Below are 21,627 nucleotides of genomic sequence, written 5' to 3'. Positions count from 1 at the left end.
TTCTTAGCGTTTAATATAAAATGCTGACAGAGTGAACTAACTGTGATATGCTCATTGTCTTGTTGAAATGCTTAGCAGAAGCTTTCCATGAGAACCAACTAACAGGAGACAGTGTTCTTAGAATGTACCAATACATGTGTAATGTGTGTTAGAGGCTCTTTCCCAGGACGCGAACAATGAAGACACTGACTGGAGACGAAGATGCAACAAATTCGATACCTGACGAACCGGATGATGAGAACATCGTAAAGCAGACCACTCAACGACATGTGAAGTGTGAAATATTAGAATTCATAGATTAAGTATATGGAAATCATTGGACAGAGTAATAACGTATGATTAATTGACCAATTGGAAATTAGGGGATAGTTTGGGTGACTTTGATATAACAACGTGACAGAGGGAAAAGATCTCAGACCTTATTCAGATTTGTGATGCGATATTTGGAAGAAGAAGAGATTCGAGATTCTGTCATTGGGCTCATGCTCTTTAACTGAGAGCCTGATGTTTTGCTGATCGATTGATGACCTGAGGACAAATACTAATTCTGCTTGCTGACCCATACCGTGGATAGGTAGATATGACAATGTGACTGAATTGCATTTATATGCCTTTCTTTCTAGGTACCAACTGCGCTGTTTTAAAAGTTTTCCTTAGGTTGACGTTTTCTAAATTTGTGTTCTAAACTGTTTTGCATGAAGCCCCACATGCTGATGCTAATCTGGGTTAGCTGAGGCTATTCTAGTGACGACTGACAAATTGCACAGACAAATGTTTGACGGGCTATCTTGCTGAATTCGATGCATGTGATTACTTCATCACAACTGACTTTGATATTGATCTGTATCATTGCTTAAGAATGTGTTGTGATTCAAGCCTTGATTAGATTGCGTTCCTTTTGTCGCTTTGGTCAACCACAGCTGTTTTTATAAGTGTTTCGTTTGATTTTGAGATTAATCTACATGACTTTAGCATTGTTGATATAAGGGAAATAAAATTACTAAACTTTTACTGAAGGTGTGGTTATTCGAAGCTGGAAAGTCATGGTGCGTGACAATTACTGACTCTATCATTGATTATTGATTGACTAATGAATTATTGATTATTGTGAAATGATTGTTGTTTCTGTTCTGGAACTATGGTAAGAACATCTTAAACGAGTCAAAAGGTTCATCGATCTATACGTGTCGGCTTGTAAGTTTACTTATTAAGGATCGACGAGCTAACAGTTATGGTAGCAGACAGATGGTTTGGTCTCTTTGAGAGCTTGCCATAGGAATTCAGTATTCTTGAGATTTGGATTTTGTTTTTTGAAATGTCATTTGTAGAGAAAATGATTTTCCCTTAAGCCCAGAAATGACTTTCCCAGATCTGGATCCTGCTAATAGTGTTGGGTATGTTCTTGGCGTTCTAGTGATAGAGTGAGAGATAGGTTGTGCTTGCACAGCGTATGCAAATCACAGGTGAATTGTGATGTACGGACCTTGCGTGTTCTGAGACTCCAGAGTATATTGGAAAAGTGTATGAGACACTTGGTTATATGTTGTAATCTGTAGGTTGATCGGGCATGGTCAACGAGCAGTGTGTGAGTTAAAGTGGGTGAGAGAAAATTTTGACTGAGATTTGGCGAGTCCTATGTGCACCAGGACAGACCCATTGATCAGTTGAGGGTAACATTTGTGGGTCAGATTTTGCTTGAGAATCTGGGAGACTGAGAAAGAGCAATAGCTGCATGAAAATCCATAAGGTTTCTGAAGCGATTGTGCTACCTTTCCTGTAGTAAACCAGCAGGTTTGTTTTGGGGTTTTTGGGTTTTGATTAGTGCTCGCAATATTTTGCATTCGTTTTCTGTGAATTGAAGTTTTGGAGGACGAGCCATAAGACTGTGTCAGCCGTGTGACGTCACTGGAACCATGCTGGGATAGGTTGGTTAGTGAGAAGGGTCACACAATTGGTTGAGAACGTGGGTGAAAAGAATCTTGGTAGTAAAAGTCATTTCCTGATTTGATTTGAATAAACAACAGTAGACAAGATGAAGTTTTTCACAGCATTGAAAAGTGCCCTAAGGGGAGATACTTACATTACAGCGAGTGTAGGAGAGCCTACCCCACCAGAAAATACACCGGCTTACATTGTAATGGAGGAGGGAGTTGTTGTGCCTTGTCTTTGGTTAAAACAGTGGTGCACGTTGACAGAGAAAAATGGGAGCTTAGCGTTTCCTGAGAATGGGACATTCAATTTGAGAATTTTGGAGCAATTGCAGATGGCGCAATATGAGTCACAGCCCCTGCTGAGACCACCACAGTTTGAGGCATTGGCAGTTTGGAAGCTGGTAGCTAGACAGCAACAGCAATTGAAATTCAAGAGGAGAGTAAGAAAAGTAGAGAAGTCCTAGCTGAGGCTAACTGGGAATTGGACCAAAAAAGGGAATTAAGTTTCCAGCAATTACACAGGGAAATGAGATGGAAGGAAAGAAAGCAACTAGAAAGTCTAATAAGGGTTTGTCTGAGAGTAAGGAAGCAAGAAAGTCTTCCATAGTAGATGAGGACTCAAATGCTGAAGATCTTGTTACACAAATATTGAGAGCCCGACCACCACCGTATGTAGTGCATGAGGATGGTCCAAGTACTAGTACTGATCCAACAGCCCGGCACAGGCAATGAGGACAGTGAGTCCGGTACAGGTTAATACTAGCCAGACAGAGGGTGTGGTGCAAGGACCTAATGTGTTGACTACTCCAGTAGTTCAGGCACAGATGCATCCACCACCCATACAGAGGATCTATCCTGATGTTTCTGTCTTAGAGACGACTTCAAACTTAGTGGTGCCTACGGAGCAAGTGGTTCCAAGACCACTGCTGGTTCAGACCGAGCCGACTCTGATTTTGTTGCCCCAGGTACAGCCGCAGGGGATGCCGAGATTTACGCCAATGACTGGGACACAGTCAGACTTGACTCCGGTAATGAATCAGAGTATGGGAGTTACTCTCCCACAATGTTCAGATGCCAGAGCAGCCTCAGATGCAATATCGCTGCTGATTACTGTTGGTCCAGAAGTACCATTATTTGCACGGAGGAAACCAAGCGTGAGTGAACAAGCAGAGATGTCCCTGAGCCTAATGAGGAGGGGACCAAATGAGCAAGTTCAGGTAGCCTCTTCGATGGGTCAGACCTTTGATGGGTCGAGATAATTGTTAGATCTCAGTCCACTCGTTGCACTTCCAGATGTTATGAATGGACCTAGTGCAGGTCAGAGCTAGACGTTATTGACACCGCAGACATCAAATGCAGTTGTACAACAGGTGCCACCGGTGAATGCGAGTAACATTTCGTTACAGGGACTGACAGCTCGGCAGTTGACTGAATGGCTAGACAAGCTGAATACCCCACAGAATACTTCCAAGGGAGAAGAGCAGATCAATTGTATCAGACTGAGCATGGAAGCAGGTGAATTAGTTGAGGGAACAATGGGGGTGAATAGATTAGAGTCCTACACAAAGCAGAGTTGAGAAATGTATGCCCGAGAATCACAAAAGAGGTGGGCAAGGTACACTAGAGATTGTCGGATTTGGCAGAGAAGCATGGCATAGAAATTGAGAAAACAAAGCATTTGAAGAGAAGTTACAGATTAGATTTTGAGGCAAAAGATTTTGAAAACATGAGGTCAGCCGGAATGAAAGCGCACCTTAAGGAATTACTGCAGAGTGCTCAGGTTTGGGGAGCATTAGAAAAGTGAGAAGGCAGATGGGTAAAGAAAAGAGACAAAAAGAAAAGAGAGTCTTTAGAAGTAACCAAAATTGTACAACAGGACAAGGATCCGGTAAAGATTTTACCAATGAGAGAAATCCCAGGGGGAAATTTTGTTCATATCCCTTGGAGTAGGAGTGATATTTTATCATTTATGAATGATTACCTAAAACTGAGGGAGAAGCCAGTAGAGTGGTATCAGTAGACAGATAGGTTTGTGAAACTTGCGAAGTGTTTATGGGAAGACTTGAACATCTTACTGGAGATAGTGGTTCCAGCTGATTTGTGGGTTGAGTGCAAGAGAGCTGTAGATTGGCAAACAAGTGAACCAGAGAGAGAGATAAGAGTACAGGTACACCGTCTCCTGAGGTAATGAAATGTTACTATAAGGTGATAGAGTTCCTGAAAATGAGGATTTCACCCAAAAATATTGATTGGCAAAGAATTGACAGGACAGTGCAGGAGTTAAAGGAATCGATACATGCGTATAATGAGAGACTGTTGAAGGCATTCAAAGAGTACAGTGTTAAAGAAGTGATTGAACCGAAAGACATGCTGCATTTTGTGTTCAGATTTGTGGAAGGACTGAGACCTGAGATAGGTCAGATGATTAAGAGTCATTTGATTTGCTGGCAAGCCAAGCCGAATGATGAGGTGTTACAGTGTGCAAAATACTGCAGTGACGAGATTGAGTTGAAGCAGAAAAAGTTGAAAGAGAAGGCACTGGTGATGCAGATTAAGGCAGCTCAAACAGGTGTGCAGGGGACTTTTGTACAACAGATGCCGCAACAGCAGGGAAATGTCATGGAGGCAGTCTGAACCGTGGATTTGAATGCTGTAGTGATTCAGAAGGATGTGGAGCAAATTAAGAAGCTATTGCCGTGTCACATTTGCGGAGCCATGGGGCAATGGAAGCAGGAGTGTCCGATGACGGTGCAGGAGGGTGTTGTTCAGCAAGGTAATGACATTAAGGTCCAAACCCAAATTTTCAGAATAAGGTGAATCAAGTGAAGAGTTTCCAGCCCATGCAGCAGGTGCAACTTCCCCGTGTACAGGTGTCACAATTGCAGACGATGCAGCAGCAGGTTCCTATGGTACCTAGACAGCAAAGGCAGATACCTCAAGCCCCGATGGAGCAGCAACAGATGATGCTTTCTTAACAAGGTCACAGGTCAGAGACTAGACAGAAGTAGTATTGCTGTGCACCAATTCCCGTTACACAGTGAGAATGAAATAAATGGTGAATGGATGAGTGATAGTTCGGATGAGGAGCCATGTGTGCTTGGGACTTCTTTAGAAGTAGATCAAAGGGGTCCCTATGTGAGGGGCAAAATTATGGGTTACAGAGTCTCATTTCTGATAGACACAGGAGCTACACGCTCCACTGTTAGAAGTGCAGAAGTTCCGAATTTGCCACTTACAGGAAGGACATTTCAGGTTGTGGGGGTAGCAAATCATTATTTGACTAATCTGATATCAGATCCAGTACAAGATGAAATTGGCAATTTCCAGGGACTGAATAAGTTTGTAGTCTGTGATTCGAGTCTGGTATCCTTACTGGGAAGGGACTTGTTTTGTAAAACAAAATGTCTGATTACTTGATCAAATGATGGAATTGCGATCCAGACAAATAGTGACAATGAGGAGGATCCAGCCCCAGAAACTGAGTGTGAGACTACAAATGAGGAGTACCCCTTTATTGAGTTTTTCCCAATGTTCACGTGAGAAAGCTTCATTCTGATTTGCAGGGAACAGTACAAGAAAATGCGTGGGATTTGACAGGGAAAGAAGTGCGTTTCATCAAGGGAGTGGAGCCGTTTAAGGTTACTTTGAAGCTGAATGCAGTTTTTCCACAGCTTCCACATTATAATATGCCACAAGACGTTCTGATGAAAGTGGCTCAGATAATTGCAGATTTTGTGAAGCAGGAAGGCCGTAAAAGAGGTGTTGAGCAGCCCATGTAATTCACCAATAATGGGGTTGAAAAAGCCATGTCCGAAAGTTTGAATTGTTCAGGATTTGAGAAACATAAATGATATTGTGGTCAAGTGTTGTCCCGTAGTGCCCAATTTAGCTGTAATAATGTTCCAGATTCCATGTAACGCAGAATGGTTCACAGTAGTTGATTTGTCACAAACGTCCTTTTCTGTGCCTCTTCATGAGGATAGTCAATTTCTCTTTAGTTTCAAATTCTTAGATCAAGTCTACTGCTGGTATAGACTTCCTCAAGGGTACACTGAGTCACCTTCCTTGTTCAACCAGATCTTGAAGAAGAATTTGGAGACATTAGAATTACCTTTTCAGTCGACTCTGGTGCAGTACATTGATGACTTATTGATTGCATCCAAAACGAGGGACGAGTGTAAGTATGCCTTGATTGCCTTATTGAATCATTTGAGAAAGTATGGTTGTAAAGTGTCACCACTGAAATTGCAGTACTGTCAGAAGGTAGTGAAGTATTTGAGGAACCAGATTGAGACGGGGTCGAGGAAAATATCAAGAGAAAGGATTACAATGATACTGCAGATAAGCCCCCAACTTCACAGAGAGATATCAGGATGTTCCTAGGAATGGTGGGCTATTGTCGTCAATGGATCGCAAATTTTTCAGAAATTTCAAAACCATCACAGAAGCTGACTCATAAAAATGCCACAGATCCCATAGTGCTAAATGAAAGTTTTCACTGAGTTGAGAGAGAGTTTGTGCAGAGCTCCAGCGTTGGGTATGCCTGACTACACAAAGCCATTCCCATTGTTTTGCCATGAGCGTGCTGCATGTTCGTTGTCTGTCTTGATGCAGGTCCATGGAGGTGCTCATCGCCTAGTAGCATATTTTTCAGCTACTTTGGACCCAGTTGCAGCGGCCTTACCAGGTTGTTTGCGTGCAGTTGCCACAGTTGGTCAGACTTTTTCATAGTGTGAAGGAGTAGTGATGGGATATCCCCTGACTGTAATGGTCTCTTACTCGATTGAAATTCTACTGACAAGGACGTAAACCCAATACTTGGCTGGTGCTAGGTTGACAAGGTAAGAGACGAGCATTTTGGGTGCTCCAAATGTGACACTGAAAAGATGTACAGTGCTGAACCCGGCAACTTTACTTTCAAGTGATACTACTGAAATTGAAAAAGAGGAAGATGTTGAACATGATTGTCTCGAAGTGACTGAGTTGTGCACAAAACCGAGACCTGACATTAGAGATACCCGATTGGAAGAAAATGACCAAATTGTTTTCATTGATGGTTCTTGTCTGAGAGATAGCACAGAGAAATTGAGAGCAGGATATGCAGTGTGCATAATTACAGGTACCTTAGAAGCTTCCTGGCTTCGAGGAGTGTATTCTGCCCAAGTAGCAGAATTGGTTGCTCTTACCAGAGTGTGCCATGTTTCTGCTTGATTGAGAGCCACCATCTACACAGATAGCCAATACGGATTTGGAATAGTTCATGATTTTGGTCAATTATGGTCGCAGAGAGGTTTTCTGACCTCTACTGGATCACCAGCGAGAAATGGTGAGAGAATAAAGGAGTTGTTTTATACAATTCAACTCCCTGAAGAAATTGCCATGGTGAAATGCAGTGCACATCTAAAGTCACAGGACTACGTGTCACTGGGGAATGGATATGTGGATCAAGATGTAAGGTTTTGTGCATTGAACTGTATATCGTTCAAGGACAAGTGGGAATTGTAACCAGGAGAAGACACTACGGGGGTCATTCTGACCCTGGCGGCCGGTGGCCGCCAGGGCCACCGACCACGGGAGCACCGCCAACAGGCTGGCGGTGCTCCCACGAGCATTCTGACCGCGGCGGTTCAGCCGCGGTCAGAAGCGGAAAGTCGGCGGTCTCCCGCCGACTTTCCGCTGCTCGGGGGAATCCTCCATGGCGGCGGAGCGCGCTCCGCCGCCATGGGGATTCAGACACCCCCTACCGCCATCCTGTTCATGGCGGGAAACCCGCCATGAACAGGATGGCGGTAGGGGGTGCCATGGGGCCCCTGGGGGCCCCTGCAGTGCCCATGCCAATAGCATGGGCACTGCAGGGGCCCCCGTAAGAGGGCCCCGCAAAGTATTTCAGTGTCTGCCTTGCAGACACTGAAATACGCAACGGGTGCAACTGCACCCGTCGCACCCCTGCAACTACGCCGGCTCAATTCTGAGCCGGCGTCCTCGTTGCAGGGGCATTTCCTCTGGGCCGGCGGGCGCTCTTTTGGAGAGCGCCCGCCGGCCCAGAGGAAATGTCTGAATGGCCGCCGCGGTCTTCTGACCGCGGTGCGGTCATTTGGCGGCGGTACCTTGGCGGACGGCCTCCGCCGTCCGCCAAGGTCAGAATCAGGGCCTACATGTACGAGTTTTGCATTAAAGGTGATCGACACATTGGAAGAGTTAAAACTCTGCAGAGTAATGTTGACAAAGAAGAGAAACGGTAGTTGAGCAAAATGAAATGTGTTCAAAGACAGGATGAGTTGTGGGTATTTGATAGATTTGCCAAATAGTCTGTTGTCCCAGATGGCGAGGTACTATCATGGCCAGGCACACATTGGGAGGGATGCCAAGGTTTGTTTCTTCAAAATTGATTAGTTTAACCCCAAATTTAGACAAGCAGCTGAAGCAGTTTGCCATCGCTGTGTCATTTGTCAGCAATTAAATGCAGGGAAAGGGACAGTGGTTAATTTGAGCCACACTGGAAGAGTAGGAGGTCCATTCAGCAGAATGCAAATGGATTTCATTGAGATGGCTGCATGTGGAGGTCTGAGATAAGTGTTGGCGATTGTGTGCATCTTTAGTCATTGGATTGAAGCGTACCCCCCATGGAGAAATGACAGCCTCACAGTTGCAAAATTATTGCTTAGGGAAGTGATACCGCATTTCGGATTTCCGATCTCTTTAGAATCAGATAGGAGAACGCACTTCAATAATGAGGTGATTAAACTGTTGTGTGTAGCATTGAACATTGAGCAGAAGTTGCACTGTAGTTACCACCCTGAAGCATCAGGACTAGTGGAGCAGATGAATGGTACCTTGAAGTCAAGAACTGCAAAAATGTGTGCAACTACGAATCTGAAATGACCTGATGCATTGCCTTTGGTTTTGATGTCAATGAGAAACACACCTGACAGGAAGACAGGATTCTCACCCCATAAGATTCTCATGGGCAGAGCTATGAGGTTTCCAGCTGTTCCAACACATTATAGATGATATGGTGTTTGATTACTGCAAGGGTCTGGCTGATGTAGTCCGCTCTTTCTTTCAGTAGGTGGAGGCCACCACACTGCCACTGTTCCACGATCCAGGGCACAGCCTGAGAGCTGGTGACTGGGTTGTTGTCTGAAAACATGTGCGCAAGATGTGTTTGGAGCCTCGTTGGAAGGGTCCATATCAAGTGGTCCTAACAACTATGACAGCTATGAAGTGTGCTAGGATCCCGAACTTGATTCATACAAGTCACACGAAGAAGTGGCATGTCCATTGGATCATGAAGAAGCGTTGTTCAGAGTACCAACAACTGTGCAACAAATTACAGCACCAGAACAGGGAAAGGAGCAAGGAGGAGCTGAAGCTGAACCTGAGCTTATTGAAGATGGTTCCATCACCCATGTGAGAGACGAAGGTGGAATTCTCCAGGAGGGTGCTGAAGAACCTATCACAATTGAACCAGAAGATGAGCCCAGTACAGAGGGAGTTCTCCCAGAAGCAGACAATTCCGAGAGACAAAGAGAGCAAGTGCCAGACAAAGAAGGGGAAGGAGTTGAGGTGGATCAAAGTCTAAGTGATCTGACTCCTCCTGAACCTGTTGCAGGTCCGTCAGGAGAAAACACCACAGAGAAAGAAAAGGATTCAAGCTCAGTCTTGAAGAGAATATTGACAGAAGGTTCATGAAAAGGAGATAAGTGGCCAAATTTGCAAGTGGAGAAAATGAAAGAGGTGAAGGTCGATCAAACAATAGAGGAAGAAGTAGATACTACGAGAAAGGAAGAATTAAGTGAAGGAGAGTTGAATGGTGATCGATGGTTTAAAAGAAAGAGAATAGCAAGTCGAAGATACACAGGTCCTGAATGGACGTATGCAACTACGAATGAATGGCAACAAGAGTTTATGTCTTTTTGTTTTGATAGGGAAGTTCCAAATCAATACTTTGACGTGACGTGAAGAAACTCAATGAACTGAACTGTTGAAACAATCTGAAAAATATTTTTGAGAAAGAGACTGATGAAAGTAACTGGAATAGACATTGGTAACCTGATTTGACTTTTTTAAACCTGATTTGACAAGCTGCTAACTGATTTTGACAAATAAGAAGGGTTCCTGGAAGTGAAACTGAACTGCTGAAAGAATCGTCTATTTTTTATTTTTGCTGCACATTTTCTAAGTTACTTCTGCTTTCTGATTCTTTACAGATCATGGCTGACGTAGATAAGCAGGTTAAGGATGCTAGGCGCCGTAAATATATGAGTATTGGTTTGGCAATTATGTGTGGAATTTTGTTAATAGTGTTGATTGGGGTATGTCTGTTTTTGATGCGAAATGAGCCAACCATACTTCTGCTTTTGAGAGTACTACACTAACGGCTTTAGAGAGATTTAAGTTAGATGAGAAATATTTGCATGATTTTACTAACACTGAAGCAGAACTTTCTTCTAATGTTTTCTATCGCTTGTAGAGTGAGTATGTTGAGACAATGGATGTGAGAGAGCGTAGCTTATATAATCTATATTAACATGAAACGTTTATGAATTAATGTGTGATAATGCTGCATAGAAACTGTATTAATGAATTTTTGCTTAAATGTGCACTTGAAATGTGACCACGGGGAGTGGCCGCCAATGTATACGAGAACTAATAGAAATGACTAATGTTGATAAAATATGATATTAAAGTGTGGTTTTGTACTAATTATTAATGATTGCGTTATTGAATTTGTGCTGAAATGCTTGTAGGCCTTAAGTTAGCATGAGCTGAAGCTTAGCTGCTTGGCTCTCATATTAAATTTATTTTTCCTATCTTGCAGTGTGCTGACTCGCAAAAGGACATGACCCCTTGTTTTCTTCAAACTAGAGGCTGAATGTAACCATAGTAGATCCGTTCTCACGAAATCCACCTTGCTTGTAGAAGATATTAGGGAAAATGCAACAGTGTAGATTAATGTAATGTACAAGGTCGTTTGAACCGGTGAAGACAATGGAGCTACTGATCAAAAGATGTGCAAAGAATTACAGAAGGATGAAATCATACTGGACGTGCTACCTCTGAAGACGTCAATCATGTGGACCAATAAAAAGCTTGTAAAATAATATGGGGTGAAAGATTAATGACATAATCCATTTTCTAATTGGGTAAAGATAGTGGGGTATAATGTTCAGCCAATAAAAATGTAGGGGAATGTTCAACGAAAAGGGATAAAAACCCATGACACAGAGAACCATTAGAATTAGGTAGGGAATGCAATTGATTTTATCCAGAAACTTTGTCACTCTGTTTGGTGACTTTGCTGATTCTCTTAGAACCATCCTTTTCCTTAGATTTGCCCATTTACACTTTGCCTCCTTATGAGGGAAGTGCCCCTTTTGCCCAGAGCTGAGTTCTGACTGATGGTGAATCAACTGATGCCCTGAAGACGAAGATTGAACCCGAGTGCTGACCTAAACCTTGGAGGGTAACTATGACAATGATATTGTGATTTGTCTGTTTGCTTTTCCTTTCTAGGTACCAACTGTTTACTTTTGACAGAGACCATAGCTAGATGTTTTCCAAATTGGTGTTCTAAATTGTTTTGCATGAAGCCCAACATGCTAATGCTAATCAGTGGTTAGGACAGGGGTTCACTAAAACTGACGCAAATAGACAAATGACTGAATCTATGCTTTGTTGAACCGACGCATTATTGACACTCTGCTAAATTGATCTATGTTTACACTGTGTTATGTTTTGATGTTTGTGATTCTCACCTTAATGAAATCTTAACAGAGTTGCCATATTGTGACTATGTTATTGTGTTTCTTGGTTTTGAGATTAACACATCTGCTTTTAGAATTGTAACTAATAGAGAATACAAACTCATAAAATTCTACTAAACTGGTGTGGTTATTCATGACTGTAAGGTCATGGTAGTGTTTTGAATTGATTAATGACTTTGACTAAAGTGAAATGTATTGTTGTGATAAATATTGATGACAATAATGACGTATTGATTGACATATTGATTAGCTATCTCGTCCTAAGGTGTCTCTCAACTGGGTCAAAAGATTAATTGGCCTAAAACGAGTCCTGATGTGTAATAAATCATTATAAAGGGACGCTTTATCAGTTCTGGTAGCAGAGGATGGTTTGGCCCTTTGGGGCCCTAGGACGGAGAATTATTGTTTAGATTATTTTTCTGAGATAATGCAAACTGGAAATATGATGTGCTTCTAAATTCACCATGACTTTCACGGGATCTCGGAGCCTGTCTAAGTGAGTTGGGGATGTTCTCGGCGTTTTACCATTTGTGGTGTAGAATTTGCGCTTGCTCAGCTTATGCATTTTGCAGGTGATTTGTGAAGTTTGTGTATGTTTAGGCCAGGTAATGTTGTTTTAGTAGGAGTGGGTGTACTCCAAAGTATGAGAGTAGGGAAGTCGGCGTACTTCATATGAGTGTGGCGCTTTTGCTAAAAAATTATCCACGTGGTTGGTTGTTAATGTACGGACCCGTCGTGGTCTAAGACTCCGGAGTATATTGACAAGTGTAGGAGACACTTGGGTTTATGTTGTAATTTGTGCGGTTTAATAGGTCAATCGGATGTGGTTGACAAGTCGAGTTTGAGTCTAAATGTGTGGATGAAACCTTTGATGGAGATTTGGCAAGTTCTAAACTGCACTAGAACAAACCATTGACAAGTCGAGAGTAGGATTTGCGGGTCGAATTCTGCTTGCGGGTGCAGGAACTGAGAAGGAGTGAGTAGCGGCCGAGTCTTCAAGTGAAATCTCTGTAAAGTTTTAAAGCGGTTGTGTACCCTTCCTGTAGTAAACCAGCAAATTTGAGTTGTTGTTGTTGTTAAAGGTGCTCGGAATATGTTGCATTAGTTTGGTGTGAATCTAGTGAGGGGCTGACAAGCCGCAAAACTTTGTCAGTTGCAGTGTGTGTGAGTGGGACGTCAGTAGTGCCGCGCTGAGATAAGTCAGTTGCCGAGAGGGGTCGCGCACGGATTGGCTGCCGTCCGTGAGAGGCAATTGGTTGAGAAAGGTGGGTGAAGAGTGTCCTGGGAATTAAAGTCACTTTCTGATAAAATACAAACAAAAGAAAAGACGCAAAGATGAACTTTATCAAGGCTTTTAGGAGTGCTCTGAAAGGAGACGCATACTTTATGGCGAGTGAGGGGGAGCCTATACCACCTGAAGGCACTCCAGCCTATATAGTAATGGAAGAGAAGGGTGTTGCGCCTTGCTTATGGATGAAACAGTGGCGCAAATTGACAGAAAAGGAGGGATGTTTGGCGTTTCCGGAGCACGGAAAATTTAATACAAGAATTCTAGAGAATTTGAGGTGGATATTAAGAGGGTCATTCTAACCCTGGCGGCCGGTGGCCGCCAGGGCCACCGACCACGGGAGCACCGCCGACAGGCTGGCGGTGCTCCAATGAGCATTCTGACCGCGGCGGTTCAGCCGCGGTCAGAAGCGGAAAGTCAGCGGTCTCCCGCTGACTTTCCGCTGCTCATTGGAATCCTCCATGGCTGCGGAGCGCGCTCCGCAGCCATGAGGATTCTGACCCCCCCTACCGCCATCCAGTTCATGGCGGGAAAGCCGCCATGAACAGGATGGCGGTAGGGGGGGTCGCGGGGCCCCTGGGGGCCCCTGCCGTGCCCATGCCAATGGCATGGGCACGGCAGGGGCCCCCGTAAGAGGGCCCCAAAATGTATTTCACTGTCTGCCTTGCAGACAGTGAAATACGCAACGGGTGCAGTAGCACCCGTCGCACCTTCCCACTCCGCCGGCTCGATTACGAGCCGGCATCCTCGTGGGAAGGTCGTTTTCCCCTGGGCTGGCGGGCGGTTTAACTGGAACCGCCCGCCAGCCCAGGGGAAAACTCGTAATACCCGCCGCGGTCTTTTGACCACGGCGCGGTAATTTGGAGGGCGGGATCCTGGCGGGCGGCCTCCACCGCCCGCCAGGGTCATAATGAGGCACTAAGTGTACAAAAGCCACCTCCGAGGCCAGCTCAGTACGAGGCATTAGCAGTTTGGGATTTAATGGCTATTAAACAAAGGCAACAGAGATTCGAAAGGAGAATGAAAAGGGCAGAAAAGACTTTAGCCGAGGCTAGATGGGACAATGAGAGCAAAATGTGGAGACGGGGAATAGTTGACGGACTAAAATTGTTTCCAGCAATAGCACAGGGAGATGAGACGCAAGGGAAGAAAGCCACCTCTAAGACAGACAGGGACTCTAATAAGCCTAAAGAAACTAAGAGGTCTTGGATGAGGAATATGACTCAGACGATGAAGAATTTCTTAATCAGTTATTGCGTGATCGCCCGTCACCTTATGCAGTAGACGACAATGTCCCGGGCACCAGTGCAGGTCCTAGGAACCAGACGCAGGAGAAGGGAGCTACTAATACAGTACAGACTAGTGATACGGGTTTGATACAGAATGGTGTCAGTGTACCCACTGCACCAGACATGCAGATACAGTTGCAACCTCCACCGCAGACACAGAGAATCTATCCAGACGTCCCAGTACTAGAGACTACTACAAATCTGATAGTGCCGCCTGACCCAATATATACAAAATCGAGGTTAGTGCAGATTGAGCCGCCTCCGCAATTGCTGCCCCAGCCGCAGCAACAGCTGATACCAGGGCATAGTCCAGCAGCAGGACCTCCATTAGTACCTGCCCCAGCCTCAGTGAGTCAAGCTTTGGGAGTCACTGCTCTGCGGGGTTTGGGACCAGGTCAGACACCAGCTGCCATATCATTACCAATTACTGTCGGTCCACCGGTGCCATTGTATGCACAAGGTAATCCTGGTGTGTGTGATCAGGGAGTAATGACCCAAGATGCAATAAGAGGAGGGTCCATAGGAACTCCACACTTAATTGCCCCGGGAGAGCAATCAGTTGAAAGACCAAGGTCTTTGTTAGACCTTAGTCCGGTAGAAACAACTTTTGAAGCAATGAGACAGGCAGGGCTAGGTGTGCTAACCCCACAGACAATGAGTACGAATGCTTCACAGTCGCCAATGATGCATGCAGGGAATATTTTGCTGCAAGGTTTTTCGGTGCAACAATTGAATGAGTGGTTAGAAAAAACTTACGCTTCACAAAAGACTGCAGTAACTGCAGAGAAGCCAGAAAGGTCAGAAAAAGATGAATACCTGAACTTTGTGAGACTGGGCGTGGAAGCTGCTGAACTAGTGGAAGGGACAATAGGGGTAAAACAGATTAGAATCATACACAGAAGCAGAGTTAAGGTATCTGTACCCCAAGATTACTAAAGAAGTGGGTAAGGTGCATCAGAGGTTGGCGAACCTGGCAGACAAATAAAATATTGACATTGAGAATACTAAGCATTTGAAAAAAAGTTACAGACTAGACTTCGATTCTAAAGATTTTGATCATATGAGGTCAGCCGGAATAAGGGCGCATCTTAAAGAAATACTGCAAAGTGCTCAGATCTGGGGAGCCTTAGAAAAGTGGGAAGGCAGATGGGCAAAGAAAAGAGATAAGGAGAAAAGCGACAGTCCGGGATCAAGTCATACTAAAGCCTCACCGGACACCGGGACAGTGAAGATATTACCAATGAGAGAAACAGCTGGAGGGGTTCTAGTCCATGTACCGTGGACTAGAGGAGACATTTTGTCATTTACAAATGACTATCCCAGGTTGAAGGAGAAGCCGATAGAGTGGTATCAGCAGACAGATAGATTCGTGAAGCTTGCGAAGTGTCTCTGGGAAGACTTGAATACCTTGTTTGAGATTATTGTCCCACCCGACTTATGGCTTGAGTGCAAGAGAGGTGTAGACTGGCCGACACAGGAGCCGGCAAGGGATAAGGCGACCGGAGCACCATCTGAGGATGTGATGAAGTACTATCATAAAGTGATTGAGTTTTTTAAGCAAAAGGTTTCGCCGAAAGTGACAGATTGGCAGAAAATCGACCGGACCTCACAGGAGGTTAAAGAGTCAATCCATGCTTACTATGAGAGGTTATTGAAAGCGTTCAAACATTACAGTGGCACTGAGACTATTGAGCCGAAAGACATGAACCATCTTGTGTTTAGATTTGTTGAGAGGCTGAGACCAGAGGTTAGCCAGATGATTAAGAATCGTTTGATCTGTTGGCAAGCGAAGCCGATTGATGAGGTGTTGCAGTATGCGAAATACTGTAGTGACGAGATTGAGTTGCAGCAGAGAAAACTGAAGGAGAAAGTGATGGTGATGCAGATAAGGGCAGCGCAGGCAGGTATGCAGGGGAATGGAATCCAGCAGATGGTACAGCAACAACCGCAATGGAATGGCGTGTTTCAGGTGCAACCTAGAGTCCGAGGTCGAGGTTTTGTGAATCGTGGTCCAGATTTGAATACTGTGGTAGTTCAAAATGAAGTACAAGGGATGAAAAAGATGTCACCATGTCACGCGTGCGGGGGCGTGGGGCATTGGAAGGGGGAATGCCCAAATGCGGTGCAGGATGGTGTTGTTCAACAAAGCACAAATGCCGGTACATTACAAAATGTGAGAGGTCCAAAAATGAGAGGTCAAAATCAGAACTTCCAAAATAACATGGTCCAGATGCTTGGGCTACAGCCCATGCAACAAATGCAAATGCCGTGTGTTCAACCAGCACAAATGCAGCAGGTACAACAGCAGGTTCCCATGGTTCCTAGACAGCAAATGCAATTACCCTTAGCTCCAATGGGACAGCAACAGGTGATGCTTCCTCAGCAGGTCACAGGTCAAGTAGTGAGTCAAAATAATACAGTACAGCAGTTCCCATTACGTGGTGAAGATGGAATGAATGATGAATGGTCGGATGAGAGTTCAGACAGTGAAGAGTGCAGGCTTGCAGCGTCCTTAGAAGTGGACCAGAGGGGACCCTATGTAAAGGGAAAGGTGATGGGTCACAAGGTTTCATTCTTGGTTGACACCGGAGCTACACGCTCTATAGTCAGAAGTGTAGAGGTTCCGAAGTTGCCACTTTCAGGGCGTACCATAAGAGTGGTAGGAGTAGCAAACCAGTACTTGACAAACCTGATCACAGATCCGGTGCAAGTTAAGATTGGAAACTTCCAGGGACTGCATAAGTTTGTAGTCTGCGATTCGAGTCCTGTGTCCCTACTGGGAAAAGACTTACTGTGCAAAACGAAATGTTCAATTACCTGTTCCAACGATGGAATTGAGGTGCATACAAACAGTGATGATGAAGAGGATGATGGTCAGTTCTCAGAGTTTGTGACAGAGACCGCGAATGAGGATTACCCTTTGATAACATTGTTCCCGATGCTTACAGTGACTGACTTGACAGCTGAGTTGCAGGGAACGGTGACAGAGACCTGATAGGAAAAGAAGTAGGTCTGATAAAAGGAGTAGAACCGGTTAAAGTACAAGTGAAGGCAAATGCAGTTTCCCCAGGTGCCGCAGTACCACATGGCACAGGATGTCCTTATTCAGGTGTCGCAGATAATTGCGGATTTTGTAAAGCAAGGAGTTCTGAAAGAGGTATTGAGCAGCCCATGTAATTCTCCAATAATGGGTCTGAAAAAGCCTTGTGGGAAGGTTCGAATTGTGCAGGACTTGAGGAAAATAAACAAGATTGTGGTAAAGTGTATCCCCCATAGTGCCGAACCCAGCAGTGATCATGTTTCAGGTTCATTGTGATGCAGGATGGTTCACTGTTGTAGACTTGTCACAAGCCTTCTTTTTGGTGCCTCTTCATGAGGACAGCCAATTTCTCTTCAGTTTCAAATTCCTGGACAAAGTGTGCAGTTGGTGCAGAATTCCTCAAGGGTTTTCTGAGTCACCGTCCATCTTCAATCAGATATTGAAGAAGGATTTGGAGTCATTAGAACTGCCTTTCAGTTCGACTCTAGTGCAGTACATTGATGACTTACTGATTGCGTCCAGAACAAAAGATGACTGCAGGTATGACACAATTGCCTTACTGAACCATTTGGGAAAGAACGGACATAAAGTGTTTCCAAAGAAGCTGCAGTACTGTCAGAAAGAGGTGAAATACTTAGGACACTTGATTGAGAGAGGGTCCAGGAGAATATCAAAGGAAAGGGTGACAGCTATTCTGCAGATGAACCCCCCGACAACAAAGAGAGATGTCAGGATGTTTTTGGGAATGGTGGGCTACTGTCGCCAGTGGATACACAACTTTTCAATTATCTCTAAACCATTGATAAAGCTGACAGGCAAGGAAACTAAGGATGACCCGTATACCATAACTCTGTCCAAGGAAGAGCTTGATTCATTCATGGAATTAAGGGAGTGCATGTGCAGGGCACCAGCTTTAGGTATGCCTGATTACACGAAGCCTTTTCTACTGTTTTGTCATGAACGTGATGCTTGTTCTTTGTCTGTCTTGACACAGGTCCATGGAGGTGCAAACCGCCCTGTAGCGTATTTTTCAGCTACCTTGGACCCTGTCGCAGCAGCCTTACCGGGTTGTTTGCTTGCAGTTGCAGCAGTTGGTCAAAGCCTCACACAGTGTGAAGGCATAGTGATAGGACATCCCTTAACAGTAATGGTTCCACATTCAGTTGAAATTCTATTGACTCAAACTAAAACCCAGCACATGACAAATGCCCGACATGAGACAATTATTCTGGGGTCACCAAATGTCTCCTTGAAGCGATTTACTGTATTGAACCCAGCAACTCTACTTCCTGTTGAAAGTACTGAGATTAATAATGAAGAGGAAATGGAGCATGATTGTCTTGAGGTAACAGAAGTATGTACCAAACCTTGACCTGACATTCAAGATACGCAGTTAAAAGAAAATGACTGCATTATGTTTGTTGATGGATCCTGTTTGAGAGACTCAGTCGGAATACTGAGAGCCGGGTATGCTGTGTGTACAATCGCTGGTATTATTGAGGCTTCTTGGCTCGAGAGAGCGTATTCCGCACAAGTGGCAGAATTAATTGCCCTTACTAAAGCATGCTACGCAGCTGAGAATCTGAAAGTCACTATTTATACTGACAGCAGATACGGATTCGGCATTGTATATGATTTTGGCCAATTATGGCCACAGAGAGGTTTCATGACCTCTTCTGGTTCTCTAGTGAAAAATGGCGAACAGATTAAGGATTTGTTACATGCACTTCAGTTACCTCTTGAAATTGCCGTGGTGAAATGCAATGCTCATGTTAAATCACAAGACTTTGTGTCAATGGGAAACGGCTATGCAGATCAAGTCGCAAGGTTTTGTGCATTGAACTGTATATCGTTTAAGGAGCAGTGGGAATTGTTACCGCAAACTGAAAATGAAACGTTTGAACTTTTCCTTAAGAGTAGTTGATACCTTAGATGAGTTAAAATCACTGCAGGGCCGTGCAAGCAGGGAGGAGAAACGCTCTTGGCAGAGAATGCAATGAGTACAAAGAGCTGACGACTTGTGGGTCTCAGAGGAGGAGAAACTGGTTTTGCCAAACAGTCTTTTGTCACAATTTGCAAGGCTTTATCATGGACAGGCACATCTTGGGAGAGATGCAATGATCAGGTTATTCAAAATTGACTGGTTCAATCTGAAATTCAGACAAACCGCAGAGGTTACTTGTCACAGGTGCATCATCTGTCAGCAGATGAATGCAGGAAAAGGGACTGTGGTAACTTTGAGCCACATAGGGAGAGCTGGCGGTCCATTTAGCAGGATGCAAATGGATTTCATTGAGATGCCTGTTTGTGGAGGATTAAGATACGTGTTGGTGATTGTGTGTGTTTTCAGCCACTGGATGGAAGCTTACCCCACACGTAGGAATGACAGTCTCACAGTTGCTAAGCTGTTGCTTAGAGAACTAATACCCAGGTTCGGTTTTCCGGTCTCTTTAGAATCAGATAGGCACAGACACTTCGACAAAGAGGTGATTAAGCTCTTGTGTGCTGCATTAGACATTGGGCAGAAGCTGCATTGTAGCTACCGCCCTGAAGCATCAGGACTAGTAGAACAGATGAATGGTACCTTGAGGTCGAGAATGGCAAAAATGTGCGCAGCTGCCAATATGAAATGGCCAGATGCATTGCCCTTAGTACTGATATCGATGAGAAATACCCCTGATAAGAAGACAGGACTATCACCCCATGAGATCCTCATGGGCAGAGCTATGAGGCTACCTGCAGTACCCGCAAAAGCTCTTGTGAATATCATGGATGATATGGTGTTGGACTATTGCAAAGGTTTGGCTGATGTGGTTCGCTCTTTTTCCCACCAGGTGGAAGCCAACACATTGCCACCGATCAGTGATCCAGGTCACACCCTGCAAACCGGTGACTGGGTGGTTGTCAAGAAGCACGTGAGAAAGTCGTGTTTGGAGCCGCGCTGGAAGGGGCCAAATCAAGTAATACTGACAACAACCACTGCTGTGAAATGTGCAGGCGTTCCAAACTGGATACATGCCAGTCACACAAAAAGGTAACATGTCCGACTGATGAGGAACTTGAAGTTTCTGACTCAGCAATTCCAGAGAAGGAAGTCTCAGGGCCAGAAAACAGCCAAGGGGGAACTGAGACTACAGGAGAGCCCACTGAGGATGGCCTAGTCCCTCAAACAGTAAAAGAGTTCAAGAGAGGTGACAGTGAGCCTCTCTCAGTAGAGGCAGCAGGAGAACTAAATCGAGGAGAGGTTCTCCCAGAAGTAGACGGGTACGGGTTAGAGCTTGAACCTGTTACAGACCCAGAAGAAGAAGAAGGGGAGATAGTAGAGAGAAGTCAAAGCACACCGGCATCCCCTGAGCCCGTTGCAGGTCCGTCAAGAGAAAACACCATAGCACAAGAGGAGGGTGTTGTTCAGCATCCTGAAAGGCCAAGCAGAAAGAAGACGCATAAAGGTGATAACTGACCAGAGAAGCAGGCTGCGAAAGAAAAGGTCGTACCAGGTAAAACAATAGCAGAAGAAATCGATACAACCCGAATAGAGGATCTAAGTGAAGGAGAATTGCAAAGTGAACGCAGATTGAAAAGAAAAAGAACCGCAAATAGAAGGTACGCAGGTCCTGAATGGGCATATGCAACAACATCTGAGGGGCAACAAGAATTCTTAGCGTTTTGCTTTGATCAAGAAGTACCAGGCCAATACTACGGTACCTGAAAATACCTTAAAACAAGAGACTGTGTTAAGATTGAAATTGAAATTGAAAGCTGATAACTGAGAAAAGAGACTTATAAATTACCGGATGTGACACTTGAACCTGAATTGACTTTGAAAAACCAAATATGACAAGCTGCTAACCTGATTTGACAAAAGGGTCCTGGAGTGAGTAAAATGCTGTAAATACATGCAGAGAGAGAAAGAGAGAGACTTGCATCAAGAAGAAAAAAAAAAAAGAGAGCTTTTAAATCATCCTCAAGTTGACTGTTTGTTTTGAGTTATTCTGCTGTCTGATTCTTTACAGATCATGGCTCATAATAGAGGTAGTAGCAAGAAGGGTAAAGTGTGTGGTTGGTTAAGTATTATACTAGGTATTGTGTATGCAATAATAATTGTAGGTGTGATTGTGGGAATGCCGTGGTTGGATAAGAAAGTGACTAACAATGCTTCAAAACCTGAGACTACAACGCTAACACCATGGGAAAAGTTTGAGCAGGATACAAAACACTTGCATGAGGGAACTAATTCAAAAGAGGAACTCTCCACTAACGTCTTCTGTCGCTTGCTGAATTAATATGTTGAAACCATGGATGCGAGAAACTG

The sequence above is a fragment of the Pleurodeles waltl genome, chromosome 5 (assembly GCF_031143425.1).
Source record: "Pleurodeles waltl isolate 20211129_DDA chromosome 5, aPleWal1.hap1.20221129, whole genome shotgun sequence".
NCBI lineage: Eukaryota > Metazoa > Chordata > Amphibia > Caudata > Salamandridae > Pleurodeles > Pleurodeles waltl.
Note: the sequence above shows the minus strand (reverse complement) of the source record.